This window comes from Mya arenaria, chromosome 6 (genome assembly GCF_026914265.1).
Source record: "Mya arenaria isolate MELC-2E11 chromosome 6, ASM2691426v1".
Taxonomy (NCBI): Eukaryota; Metazoa; Mollusca; class Bivalvia; order Myida; family Myidae; genus Mya; species Mya arenaria.
Genome location: NC_069127.1, coordinates 15,733,255 through 15,745,942, shown reverse-complemented (window position 1 = coordinate 15,745,942; position 12,688 = coordinate 15,733,255). Strand labels below are relative to the sequence as shown.

General features: G+C 34.0%; 1 pseudogene; it reads right to left on the bottom strand.

The window, feature by feature from the left end:
- Positions 1–5,781: 5,781 nt before the first annotated feature.
- Positions 5,782–12,137, bottom strand: LOC128237583 (uncharacterized; annotated as a pseudogene).
- Positions 12,138–12,688: the final 551 nt, after the last annotated feature.

Sequence of the window (12,688 nt, the reverse complement as noted above, 5' to 3'; positions counted from 1 at the left end):
GGTGTTTCACATGCATCTGAGTAACATCGAGGAATTAGCCTTGAGGTCCGAAAGTTTACTTTGCATTTCTGGTGGTATACAGCATCTGCAGCAGGGTGATCTAGAACCGACGATATTCTGTTAAGCACTTCTTTGGACCATAAATCATTTCGTTCGATGCATTTCTGTTTTATAGTTTTTTGAAACTTGATGGTTCTGATCGATAAACATCTGCACGTGTGACGTAATTGTTATCAAAACTACTGTTATAATTATTATCACATTGGTTTCTTGGGTGAATAAAATCACGCCTACAGTCTGTGTGGACTATCTGACCAGGAGCAACATGTATGTTCAAGTCTCTATCCTTGCTGGTTCTGTTGATTGTGTCGCAACCTTTATCACGGAGTGCAACGGTTGGTTTGCTGTCATCAATGGGTTGGTTACAGAATGGACATTCTTGCTGAAAACAAAGTTAATGTGGGATAGTTATAACAGCATAATATTACAAAAATGACAAGGATAATATAATTATCAGAAACAATCGGGAGATTAGGTTCATTTTAGTATTAGTTTGCCTGTCGTTATTTCATAATTAAATATATATGTATGCATAGAGAACAAAGTGGACTCATATATACAAGATAGTTTTGACCTACAAATTCAGTCATACATGAAAATGTGAAGACCATGTATTTAAAATTAAAATTCATTTAATGTAATATCCATTTCAGAAGTTAATGATCACATCAACAAAATCGTAAGGACATCATGAGAGTCATCGTCCTGAAACAGCAAAATACATAGTTAATGTTCAGTATACGTTTGCAAGCTGAAATTGATTACTATTTTTTTTAACTTCATATTGTTATTAATAAGCTCATTCTCGAACATTTGTCACATGACTATATTCAGTTGTTGGTATTACTTGTTGGTTGGAAGTTTAGATTATTGAGTCATATAAGTACAGTAACATGTTAATTATCCTAGGTTAATATTAATAATTGTAAACAAATGAAATAATAATCAAGTAATGGTCCGTATCGGCTTCCGTAGTTGGTGGTTCATTTAATTTTTATACAATAATTATCCGTTTTGTTTTTAATTTAAGGAGTTTTCTTATAAAAAAACGACAAATTAAATGATATTTCACTGGTTTCCGTGATCCGTAGAAATTGATGAAAAAATACGCATGTTTTTAATCAAGCATTTAAATTGATGCATCATACACTCAAAATGTGTGATAAACATAATAAATAATTAGCTTACATGACAACAGACGTCCTTCCAGATGATATTTCTCGCAATAAACGTATAACCTTGTTCGTTAACATGTTTCGGGAAGTTTACATAAGGCGCGTGCAAACTTTTTGTGTACGAGTATGGTGTATCATCTCAGCCATAATCACTGAATCGCTAGTAGTAATCAATACTTAAATTTAAATATTAAATAAAAACAATTTCCCCCATTCCAAAGAAGTGCAACTTTTTTCTGGATGTATATTTATGTTTGATGCTTCGCAGATGATACTTATTGAAACTTTTGCAATTTGTTCACGGTGATATGCTACGCTGACTAGCCTATACAGATGATGAAAACAACTTAGAAATGGTTAACAAAACTGGTCAGTGTAGTCGAGATACAATTAAGGACATAATAAGTGATATTTCATATAATTGCAAAGATAATTAAAATATCAATGTTGGTTATCAGATACTTTTAAACATCAAACGCACTTTGTTTGATCGAGCATCAACCGAAAAAAAAATCAATTCTTTGTTAAACAAATTCAGATGCGAAATATACACGTCACAAGTAATTGATTGATGGGAAAACCTAACACATGAAGAGAAAAAGCTTTTGATGACGAAGTTGAGCTGGAATTTCCTGAGTTCAATACACGTGTCACCAAGACAAGAACAGGTAAAGACATCAAAAACATCCGAAGGCAGAAACCAAAAATGTATGCGAGACCCAATTCAACCAGATGCCCAATTACAGCATTTAAGATCTTTAGGGACCACCATCCAACAGATTACAGCAGTAAAAGCTCTGCAAAAACATTCATTAAAATAGTGTTTCTTCCTATTTGAAGTATCATATTAGTATATAAACAAGACATTAATGATAAGTTAGTAACTTCTATGGATGTGATAAAAACGCTGATCACAACCCAGATGTAGAAATATTTGTGGGAATGAAGTTAACAGAGAATTCATGAAACATCCTGCACGAGAACAACCATGCTTGATACTTTATTTTTCAGTTACGTTCATAAAAATTAAATGCATTCACCATGAAAACATGCACCAGTGACAGATTAATTTAAAAGAACTAGTGGCAAAAAAGTATGTTTGCAGATCCTGATGATCCGTTTTACCTTTCTGTGGTTACCAATACTTTCTGTCCAGCTGAGACGTAGAGGTGGTATCTGAAAAGTCCGATAGGAGCAAACACTCTGGGCGAGTACAAAATTTGGCTAGATAGACGCCAATAGCAAAAAAGCTACACACTATGTGGATGTTTGCCCTTTAATTATCAAAGACAGGAATGATTTTTACAATATGTTATATTATTTATGATAGTTAACAATCTTGAGGTAATGGAAAAACTGTACAATGAATGATGATATACTTACATACGGTTTGTGTCTTCAGGCCATAGAAATATCAGGCCAAAGGACTACTGCAAGCCTCAATAACTTCAGGATTTTGTTTTAAAAGCCGCAGATGTCTATAAGACACACCGTAGCTGCAACAGGATTTTCACCACAAGCCAGCCCTGATCCACAAGTACGGTCCTCAACAGCAGCTGTTACATCAAATCCAAAGTTCACCTAATGTTAAACAGATCGGCCTTATTTTTATGGAGCTGTTATATCTGGTGGAGTTTTTGACATTCTGTGAACATTAACAAAATGGGGCTATGGTGACCTGTCACTTATTGAAAAGGTACACACTGATTTCCTAAAACATATTCTCGGAGTTAAAAAGAGCAAGCCTCATGTTATGTGATATGGTGATCTTGGTCGCTATCCATTGTCGATTGTAATTTAGAAACATATTGCTGAATTACAGCTCATAGAATTTGATGAAGAACTTTTAAATATCAACATGTAAACCTTTTGGGATAAAGAACACTGAAATAGTGGTTTGAAGTATATAAATAAGTTGAATTATAACGGCATTCATATTGTTTGGAAACCACAGTCGAACATGTTTATGTATAATTTTACTTTATTATTGTTTGTTGAAATGTTTCATGATTATATATATCTTTGCCAAATAATACATTATCAGTTGGGATAAGAGTGAGGTTTGTGCACATAAACTGGTTTAAACCTCCAGTAAATTTTCAATTTACTGACCGTTCCAAGGCGGTACCTAACAATTCTTGATAAACATACCTATTTTATATATATATAGTATGTATGCACTGTGCTGTTTGTGGAGTTTTGTGCTGTTCTTTTATGTTTCTTGTTTGTGATTTTGTGATCTATATCTTTGGCGTTTGCCCAGTGCCACTAAACCGGGTTAATGTTTAAACTTTTGCTACTGAGCTTGTTTGAGTAGCTTTTTGCATAAACTTTTATACAAATACATTAATTTAATAATATCAGGACATGTAGTATGTTGCTGATAATGTTTTTACTCTATAGTTATATGTTTCCCTTGATTTTCTTAATAACAAATAAACTTTAAATTTTCAAGGCTTGAAAAAAGTTTCTCAATTTCTTTCTTATCTCAAAGAAATGTTAAATCAGCACATGTTAAGTAAAAGTTCTAAGAAGTCAGTAGGAATCAACATAGCCATCCTTTCAGAGTGTTTATTGGCCGTGGTTCAACTCTTGCGTTTTGACATAGATACACATTGTTATTATTTTTAGTTTCAACCTGTTTGATTTTGATCTTGTAAAGTTATGTATGATATTACGGCTCGGACTTTGTTCTCGGCCAACTTTTGTAGGTTCACCTTATTCGGTATTATGTCTTGTTAAAGATAGCCAATAAACACTAATCAGAATTGCAATATCTTATTCTCTTCCTGAGATGGATCCACTTCCGGTACGACAGTTGCGAGCTAGGAGCGCCGGATGTCGTTCTTTTGGAAGATTTTTACCACAAACCATTAACAGCGGAGTGTTCGGTGCATCTCCTAGTGAACAAACGAATACGCAAAGCATTTTATTCAACACGGGTCAATTAGAAAATATGAAAGTTTAGGCTCATCTCGTGCACCCCCGTGTTTGCGCGAATGGCCATGTTTGCATAACTTTTGGGAATTGGTTTTCTGCTAATAACTTTTTTGTCTCATAAGATATCCAAAATATGTGCCCTTTTGCTTCGAACATTAATAACGTTTTCAAATTCGAGATACCGAAAAACGGTTTTCACATTCTTGCTCAGCGCCCAATTTTACGCAATTCCTGTTTTTGGTACTCTTATAATTTTATTTTCATAATTGTTCAGCAATACTTTTAGTTATATATAAGTTCAGTTTTAGGTCAACCAAGGCCGTCCACGGCTGCCGGGCTTTTGAGCCCGTCCCCATACCTCAGGAACGGAAGGAGCTATTTTTATCTTATTTTTTTAGAGTTGAGTTTTACGACATCAAAATATCGGTGAGTATTATTCAAAAGAATAGCAGCATTAATAAAATGAACTCTGCCGTTATAGTGAGGGGATTGTAGTGGGAAATATGTCATCCGGAAGGGAAACACTAACTATGACCCTTCTCTATGGATGTTTCACTGATTCTGGTATGTGCTTTCGTTATGACGTGTCTTGCCATGTCTGAAACATGGTGACTTAACGAGAACAGGTTTTAAAGCATGTATGTATCGATATCTTGCGGTAATTGATTTTGCAAAGGGAAATAACCGTTGCAATGAATTTGGTGTGTACAGTGCGGTAATGCTTTTAATAAAGTTTCCTTTACACGAGATTTGAACTACAACTTCAACACTATTAGTCGACCTTGAGTTAAAATAAGAATGAATTACGTCTGCCCGTTTTGTGCGAAGAGCATGCTTCGCAAGAATTTGAGCAAACACTTCCAAAGTGCTCATAAGATGGAGAAATTGAAGGCCAAAGCGGAATTTAATAAATTTAAGGCGTCTTTGTGTCCACGTGCAACAAAAGATGGCCAGATACCTGTCTAGTAGAGAAGTGCATATAGTCAATTTGCTTAAGGTTGTGAACATCATAAGTAAGAAAACCCTACACCATCCCTCATTTGTGATCATTATATGTACCCAGTTATATTGTTTATTCAGAGCAATGGTTACAAACAGAGGTTCCAAAAAGGTTGTGAACATCATAAGTAAGAAAACCCTACACCATCCCTCATTTGTGATCATTATATGTACCCAGTTATATTGTTTATTCAGAGCAATGGTTACAAACAGAGGTTCCAAAAAGGTTGTGAACATCATAAGTAAGAAAACCCTACACCATCCCTCATTTGTGATCATTATATGTACCCAGTTATATTGTTTATTCAGAGCAATGGTTACAAACAGAGGTTCCAAAAAGGTTGTGAAAATCATAAGTAAGAAAACCCTAAACCATCCCTCATTTGTGATCATTATATGTGACCAGTTACGGGAGTTTTGGCCCAAAACCACTTGTTGGGCCAAAATGAGATATGAGTAATTTCTGACAGTCATATTCTTTAGGATGATAATACTGAAGAGAAAATTTAAAAATTCCTATTTTTAACGAAATTATGGCAAAAACTAGAAGGGCACTTGTTTAAGAAACAGCTGGAAATTTTGTGAAGTTCAAGAATTTATTGAAACATTTGTATTCAAAGATGCAATAAATATGCGTCACTCAAATAAACACATTTCCCGCATTAAAACAACAACCACATATTTTCGAAACCATTCAAAATCATAAGTGTGTAAATAAATGGGAAAAAAATGGTAACCATGGCAACCAATAATGAAAAAAGGCATTTTGGGGTTAAATTGCGGTTTAAATCTACAATAAATATCATCTGAAGCATTCAAAAATAATTTATTAGTAAATTGATATCCTCAAACCTTTCTGTTCCTGTACTTGGTGTATGTATTTGACATTCAAGAATATGTCCGAATAAACGAAACAAATTCAGCCATGTTCAAATAATCACAATTAATTGACATTATATCTTAACTTTCAACTAATACAAACCAATGTATGTCTAGAATTTGAAGTATGTTACAACTGTAATTAACTATAATTTAACTTATTTGAGTTTTTTTATCTTGGTTACCATGGCAACAGGTCACAAACATACTTAAAATCACACAAACTTCACCAATTTAACTCAAATGTGACGTTTGTATTGTTATTCATTGCTCATAAAACATGAAATGGTGGTAAATATACTTTTAATTTAATGAACATAACAATACTGCACTATTGTATAATAAGATCAGTTCATAAATGGGTACATTTACAAACATGAAAACAATTTATATAACATACTAACTACGTAGCATGTACAAGTCATTATAGACAAAAGTTAAAGCTAAAAATGTTTATATGCTTCAGGCTGGTTTTAAGAAAAGAAGAATCTGAAGACAAAAGGAAAGGGTGCTAAGGTTCATTTTATCAGGGTGTGAAGAATTTAGTTATTGTAATGTTGACAAACAATGTTATAAATGTCTTCAATTCATGTAGTTATAGGCTTCAACTGCCGGATTTTTAAAGTTTGTATGAATAATAATCATATAGTGGTTTCCATTATGGCAGAGGAGTTCTAGAAAACAAAAGCTTAATTGTAAATAAAACATTTTTCTATTGAATAAGTAATTGTCAAAAAAAAATTGACACCCGTTTTCATCAGCTCAGTTACAGGATCATTCTCGAATCTTAGATTAAGTTATAAAGATCACATATTACATGTATCATAATATTGACACAATACCACTGAACACAACAATAATTTAAAGTATTTGATAGCATTAGGTCTAAGAAGGTTGGTTTTTATGTGACTCCAGTGGCACCAAATGTTAAAATGTTGTTGTTTTTTTTATGGTCTTGGCACTGTAGGCTTTGAGCAGACGCTTGTGTTGAAGCAATATGGGGCAATCTGGTCGTAGAGGTACCAGCGCCTTTTGGCATCCAGTCCTTTCAGCTGGATTCGCTCAGGAAAGTCTCTGAGCAGGGCAATAGATGCAGGCTTGCCAACTTAAACCTCTATCTCATTGTCCTTGGCATGTTCCCTCACAAACACACTGAAGGGCTTGTCGGCTGCAATCCTGCAAAACAATGTTGATATGTACAGTACCTGGTGTTTAAAACAAATTGCGCACATTGCAACATTAGCTTTAAAGGGGCTGTACTCCGTATGATAAAATAGCGAAAACTGACATAAACTTGGCATCGATGTGTACAATGCATTTAAACTTACTAACTGAAGTACCACATAGTTTACAATATTTTTTCCATAACAAAAGATTACTGGGTATGTACTTTTTTGAGCCAATTTGGTGTACAGTCCGTTTAATATCAAAATAAAGCTCTGAAAAAATGGTATAGTATAAAAAAATGTTTCATACACAGGCAGCGATACTGTCTACAATTATTTAGTTTTACCTGAAGTGATGGTACTTCTTTAGGTTTGGAATTGGCTTCAGGAGCTTCCTGGTATACTCCAACCAGTCATAGAATAAAACTGGTTTGGCAGGGTCATCAATAAGCTGTGGAGTGTTGTGCCACTGCGAGATGATAGCCGTACTGTTTCAGCCACTTCCTCCATTGTTTCAGCAGTGCGCTGCCTCCATTTGGTCTAACATAAATAAACATGTCATAATTACTATGTTATAACAAAAAAATATTTAACACAACCTTGTTTAACATCATAAGGTATTATTTACAACTTCAGTGTTTAATTTATGCACCAAACATCCATAAAATTATATACAACTTCCTTGTGGCATAATTCCAATAGATGATAAAGAATATGTTCATTATGTGCCTAGAACTGTTATAAAATGACATAGTTGTTAAGATGAGCTATTTATCGTATGCGCACCTATGCTCATTTCTGAACTGATGTCATTGAAAAATCTTTTGCATGCTGACGTTTTATTTGGAGGTGATAGCTGACCAAAGTTTCAATGGAGTGAAACATTTGTGTTTGTGATTTCACTGTTTTAAAATCTGTGTTACTGAAAGCAATATCAGTCTAACAATAGAAAAAAGAGCACCAAATTTAAAGAAATTCATTTTTACAACTTACCTTCCACAGACCAAAATGCCAGTCCGGACTGAACTTTGTGTGCCCTGCTTCCATCAAACTGAACTCTATATTTTTATGCAGGCCCATCAGAACACGCCAGACACCATACCTTAAACATAGAATTACATATAATTTATTGAACTGACTGTCTTCAATATATGACATACAAGAAAGTTAATAAGAACATAACTAAGCCAGAACTAATTTATAAGATAAATTAATATTTTGAGATAACTGATAACATGGTCCTGACATGACTGGCAAAAACCTATAAATGTTATACTGTTCTTTTAATTTAATGCTGTAATGTTTCAATATGCAGTGCACATGAGATATACTTGAACACTGTTTTTGTCAACATACTCAATGACCGCATTGTTTTTATTTTGCCCAACACAGTTGTCCATATGCAGGCATGCGGATTCTTCCCCATAGGACAGTTCTTGGAAATGGTGGTGCAGCATAGATACAACACTATTTGCATCCTTGCCCACATCACAGCTATATTCTTCATCAATCAGATAAAATATCTGTGACCCTGAAAAGACAGAAACAACTTAAAATATAACTGATATATTGTATTGATCCAGTACTTTTATGTTCAAGTAAGAACTTTCATTTTGGTAATATTAAGGATATAAACAAGAGCATCACAGAATTAATGTGAACGCTCCTCTGTTCTATTTAATGAATTTACAAAACATGAAAGTTTTGAATTTAACCTATAAAAATTCAGAAAGTGTAATAAACATTAACCAATTCAATATAACAAAATTTACCTGAGGATTCACAGCACACCCCAAAGCAGCCGCACTTCCTGGCCGTTTTGAAGAATATTGGCCCCACTAGCTGTGCATAGTGTGGGTAGAACACTTGCTGGGCATAGTCGAAACTGTAATGGATTGAAGTTCCATGTGCAGCAGGGGCTTGACCTGAAATTGTACATTTGAACATAAGACTTCCAATAACTATCTACTTACTGACGTGCGAATTGCTCAAAGGTATTCATAGTGTATTTAAATGTCTTTAATATGTTATACCTTTGAAACCCTGCCATTATGACCTTGATAGAACTATACATGCCAGTTGCAACTAGTTGAAGCATGAAAAGAATAATAATTGTGATGGGAATATGTCTTTTCTTGATTATTTTCATTGTGTATCATTTCTTTTCAAAGAAGAATTAGCCAGAGCTTGAGAGGTAATTAAAAACTTTCATGAAAGTGATATCTGTAATAAGGACTGTGTAACAGAAATTTACTGCAATTTCAAATATATTTAATAATATAGAAGAAAAAGAAGTTTGCATTGAATATCATGTTCAGATCAGTCTCTGATACCAGTTTGCTTATCATACCCTATTAATTGGATGTTTTGTAATGGTTATTTGATAATGTTATTAAATTTGGAAATAATTTGTTACAAACAAGTAGACAGTCGGAAATAAAATTCAAGGATCTTTGACAATTCCATACATGTACCTCGTATCTTATTTGGTTCTGGGAGGGTTTCAAAGTTTACTTTGGTAACATCACACTGCTGACGATAGTAGTCCCTCCCAGTTTTCACATGCTGAAGATGTTCATTAAACTTTCTCAAGTAAGCCATTTTTTCCTCTTCCGTCAACCTTGCACTGTTTGCAATTTCATGGGTATATCTCTGGCATTGTGCACAGAGATTAGTTGATGGCTTCATAACAAGTATGTTTGGGCATTGCTGCAGCCATATTTTGCGAAATTCTGCAAGGCAAACTTCTCGGTAATGTGCATCTTTAGCAGCTTCATTATACAAAACATGTATATCTGCCTTTGTGTTGTCAGATGGCAGCAATACCAAGTTTTTGAACTGCCTATAGCTCGGGTGACGCCCCGGCAGTCTTACAGCATTTTGTACACCATAGTTAATCAGGAATTTTCTAATATTTTGTACATCATGCATCGTCAAAGCGTGCTTGGGCAATCTAAAGGAATTTCCATGTGTTCTACAGTCAAGGCCCTTATCTGATAAATCACGTGCTATTGCATCATTTGTTTTTCTATGCAAACCATGTGCATAGGCAAAGGTATCCCTACAAACACTTTGGCCAAACAATTTATAATCATGCCTTTGTTTACTTGATTCTAATGATGTTTTATGAACAGAATGTACAAGCTGATGCTTAATTATTATATCAAGCTCATTGGTTGTATTTTCAAGGCAAGAGTACCTATAGTCACCTAAATGTTCTGAGTTTATAATTTCACAACAGGGGCGGCCATAAAGGCGCTTGCAATTACATGGTAAGTTCTTCCGCAAAATCATCGTCATAAAGTCCATATGGAATTGTACTCGTTGTTGATTGTTGTGACATGATGAAAATTCGTTTATGCTATTTTTAAGTTGTCATAATCATACTTTAATAAAAGGGAATATCTGAAGGATTTTTTTTATTTACATTATCAATGTCAAAGTGTCAAATTTCACTTCCGCTTCCGTATTCTTACTTTCTTCAATCAATTTCCATCTAATTGAAATTAGAATCCATTGTATAACTTAAGAGATACAAACATTGAAAACAATACATTATATAACAATAAACATAATTCTACTTACCTACAAAATTTCTAATTTGTTTCAAATGCCTTTGGTTCCGCTCGCCGTATATAATCCTCAAATTTGGGTTAAAAATAGCCCATGACAGCTACGGGAGATAACACCAAAGTTATAAATAATACGAAAGAAAATGGTTACAAAACACTATTTCTATGTACAATACATATTTAAGAGTATGTATATTTGACTGAACAATTTATGATGACACAAGGATGAATGGCTGTTTTTACGATAAATTCTTTATTAATTTCGTATTTTTTACGCTTCAACTTTGCGCACGTTTTTCTCGAAATCGAGGCTGTCGGTTTCGGGCCAAGTCTCATGACGCGTCACATATGTACCCAGTTATATTGTTTATTCAGAGCAATGGTTACAAACAGAGGAAACAAAAAGAAAAAAAACTAAATGTACATGATTTTATTCATTCCCGTATTATTCGTCATGTATAAAAAGAAGTTTTTTTCAGCATCTTACAAAAAAAAACTGCTTAAGAACTTTTGCAAAACTACAAGGAAAACTGGCGCAGTAAACGCATAGGCATACGGTTAGGAGACGACAGGTATTGTTTACAGGGTTAATTTATTATTAAAATTATTTACACCGATAGCGTTTATTTTGAATGAATGAATATATGCTGATCATAGACTGACCTTATTTCATGTTGAGAGCTCTTATTAACGCAGATACCTTCATAAGGTTGTTCCTCTTGTAGGGTTTATAAACAAAAAGGTTCCCCTTGGACCGAGGCAGCAGAGGTTCTGCTCTCTCGTCCGTGAGAATTTGGACCTAGTGGAGGTAACGGGTTGTGGAGTTGAAAAACAAGAGGGCCATGATGGCCCAACATCACTCACCTGAGTAAAAGTGTTTAACCTTTGTTATCAATAAAGCTTGATATTTGTTCTCAAAATTGTACATATAATCAAAATTTCAAAATTGTAGCTTCAAAAATAAGAAAGATCAAAAAGATACAATAAAGGTAGTCCAAGCACAAGGTTGATTTTTGTTATCAAACTGATTGGTTAACTTAAATGTAAATTAAGTCAGACCTTAAAATATGATATTGAGTTACATTTCCTTTCATATTATCTTTGTTTTGTTTAGCTATCAGCAAAGTCAGCGGCCTTTAGCATCCGCGTACAGGAGGGGGCCCGTCTGCTGTATTGTCTGTGGCAGTCTTGTATTGCAGACAAAATACCTGGAAAGGTAAATTCAATTAAATTAGGAATAATTGAGAATAGGTGTGCCGTAGTGAAGAGCAGGTTTTTGCATGCATAAACTTCCCGCTCTTGTACCAGTTGGTGTGTTTAACTCTTCATTAACTCACATTCGCCATGGTGGTGAACCTAACCCGATATATTTTATTTAGCAATCACATGTAAGGTGTTTTATACATTATGATATGCCAGTGTCCTTATTGTATCGATATATTTCCTTTTGTAGAATCAAGTGTTTATGAATACTGTTATTTTCCTGTCTGTGTTGGTGTTTTAAGATTGCATAACTTCATAAACGCGGCCCCCGTGTTTTCTTTTGAATTGTTTATTCCTGATTGTTTTCGACAAGCATACATAACGTTATTTGTTATTAAAAAGGATATATTACATTTGGTTTTAAATATTGTTTGATTAAAGTAAGTACCATTCTCACTTTAACATGTGTCACAAGTAGTCTATAAACTTCTGAGGCGTTGCCATTAATACAATCTCGTTATACCAGACAGTCCAAAGCCTTTATAAAGTGTGAGGGATCTCTGTTTAACTGTATCAGTTCTTTCTTTAAGTTAGTATCAGAGTTAAGGATTCTTTTCATTAAAAAAGTGTATCTTTTTAAAGGTAAACTTGCTATTATATTTTAAAAGGTTATCTGTTGTCCAGTTATAAAAAT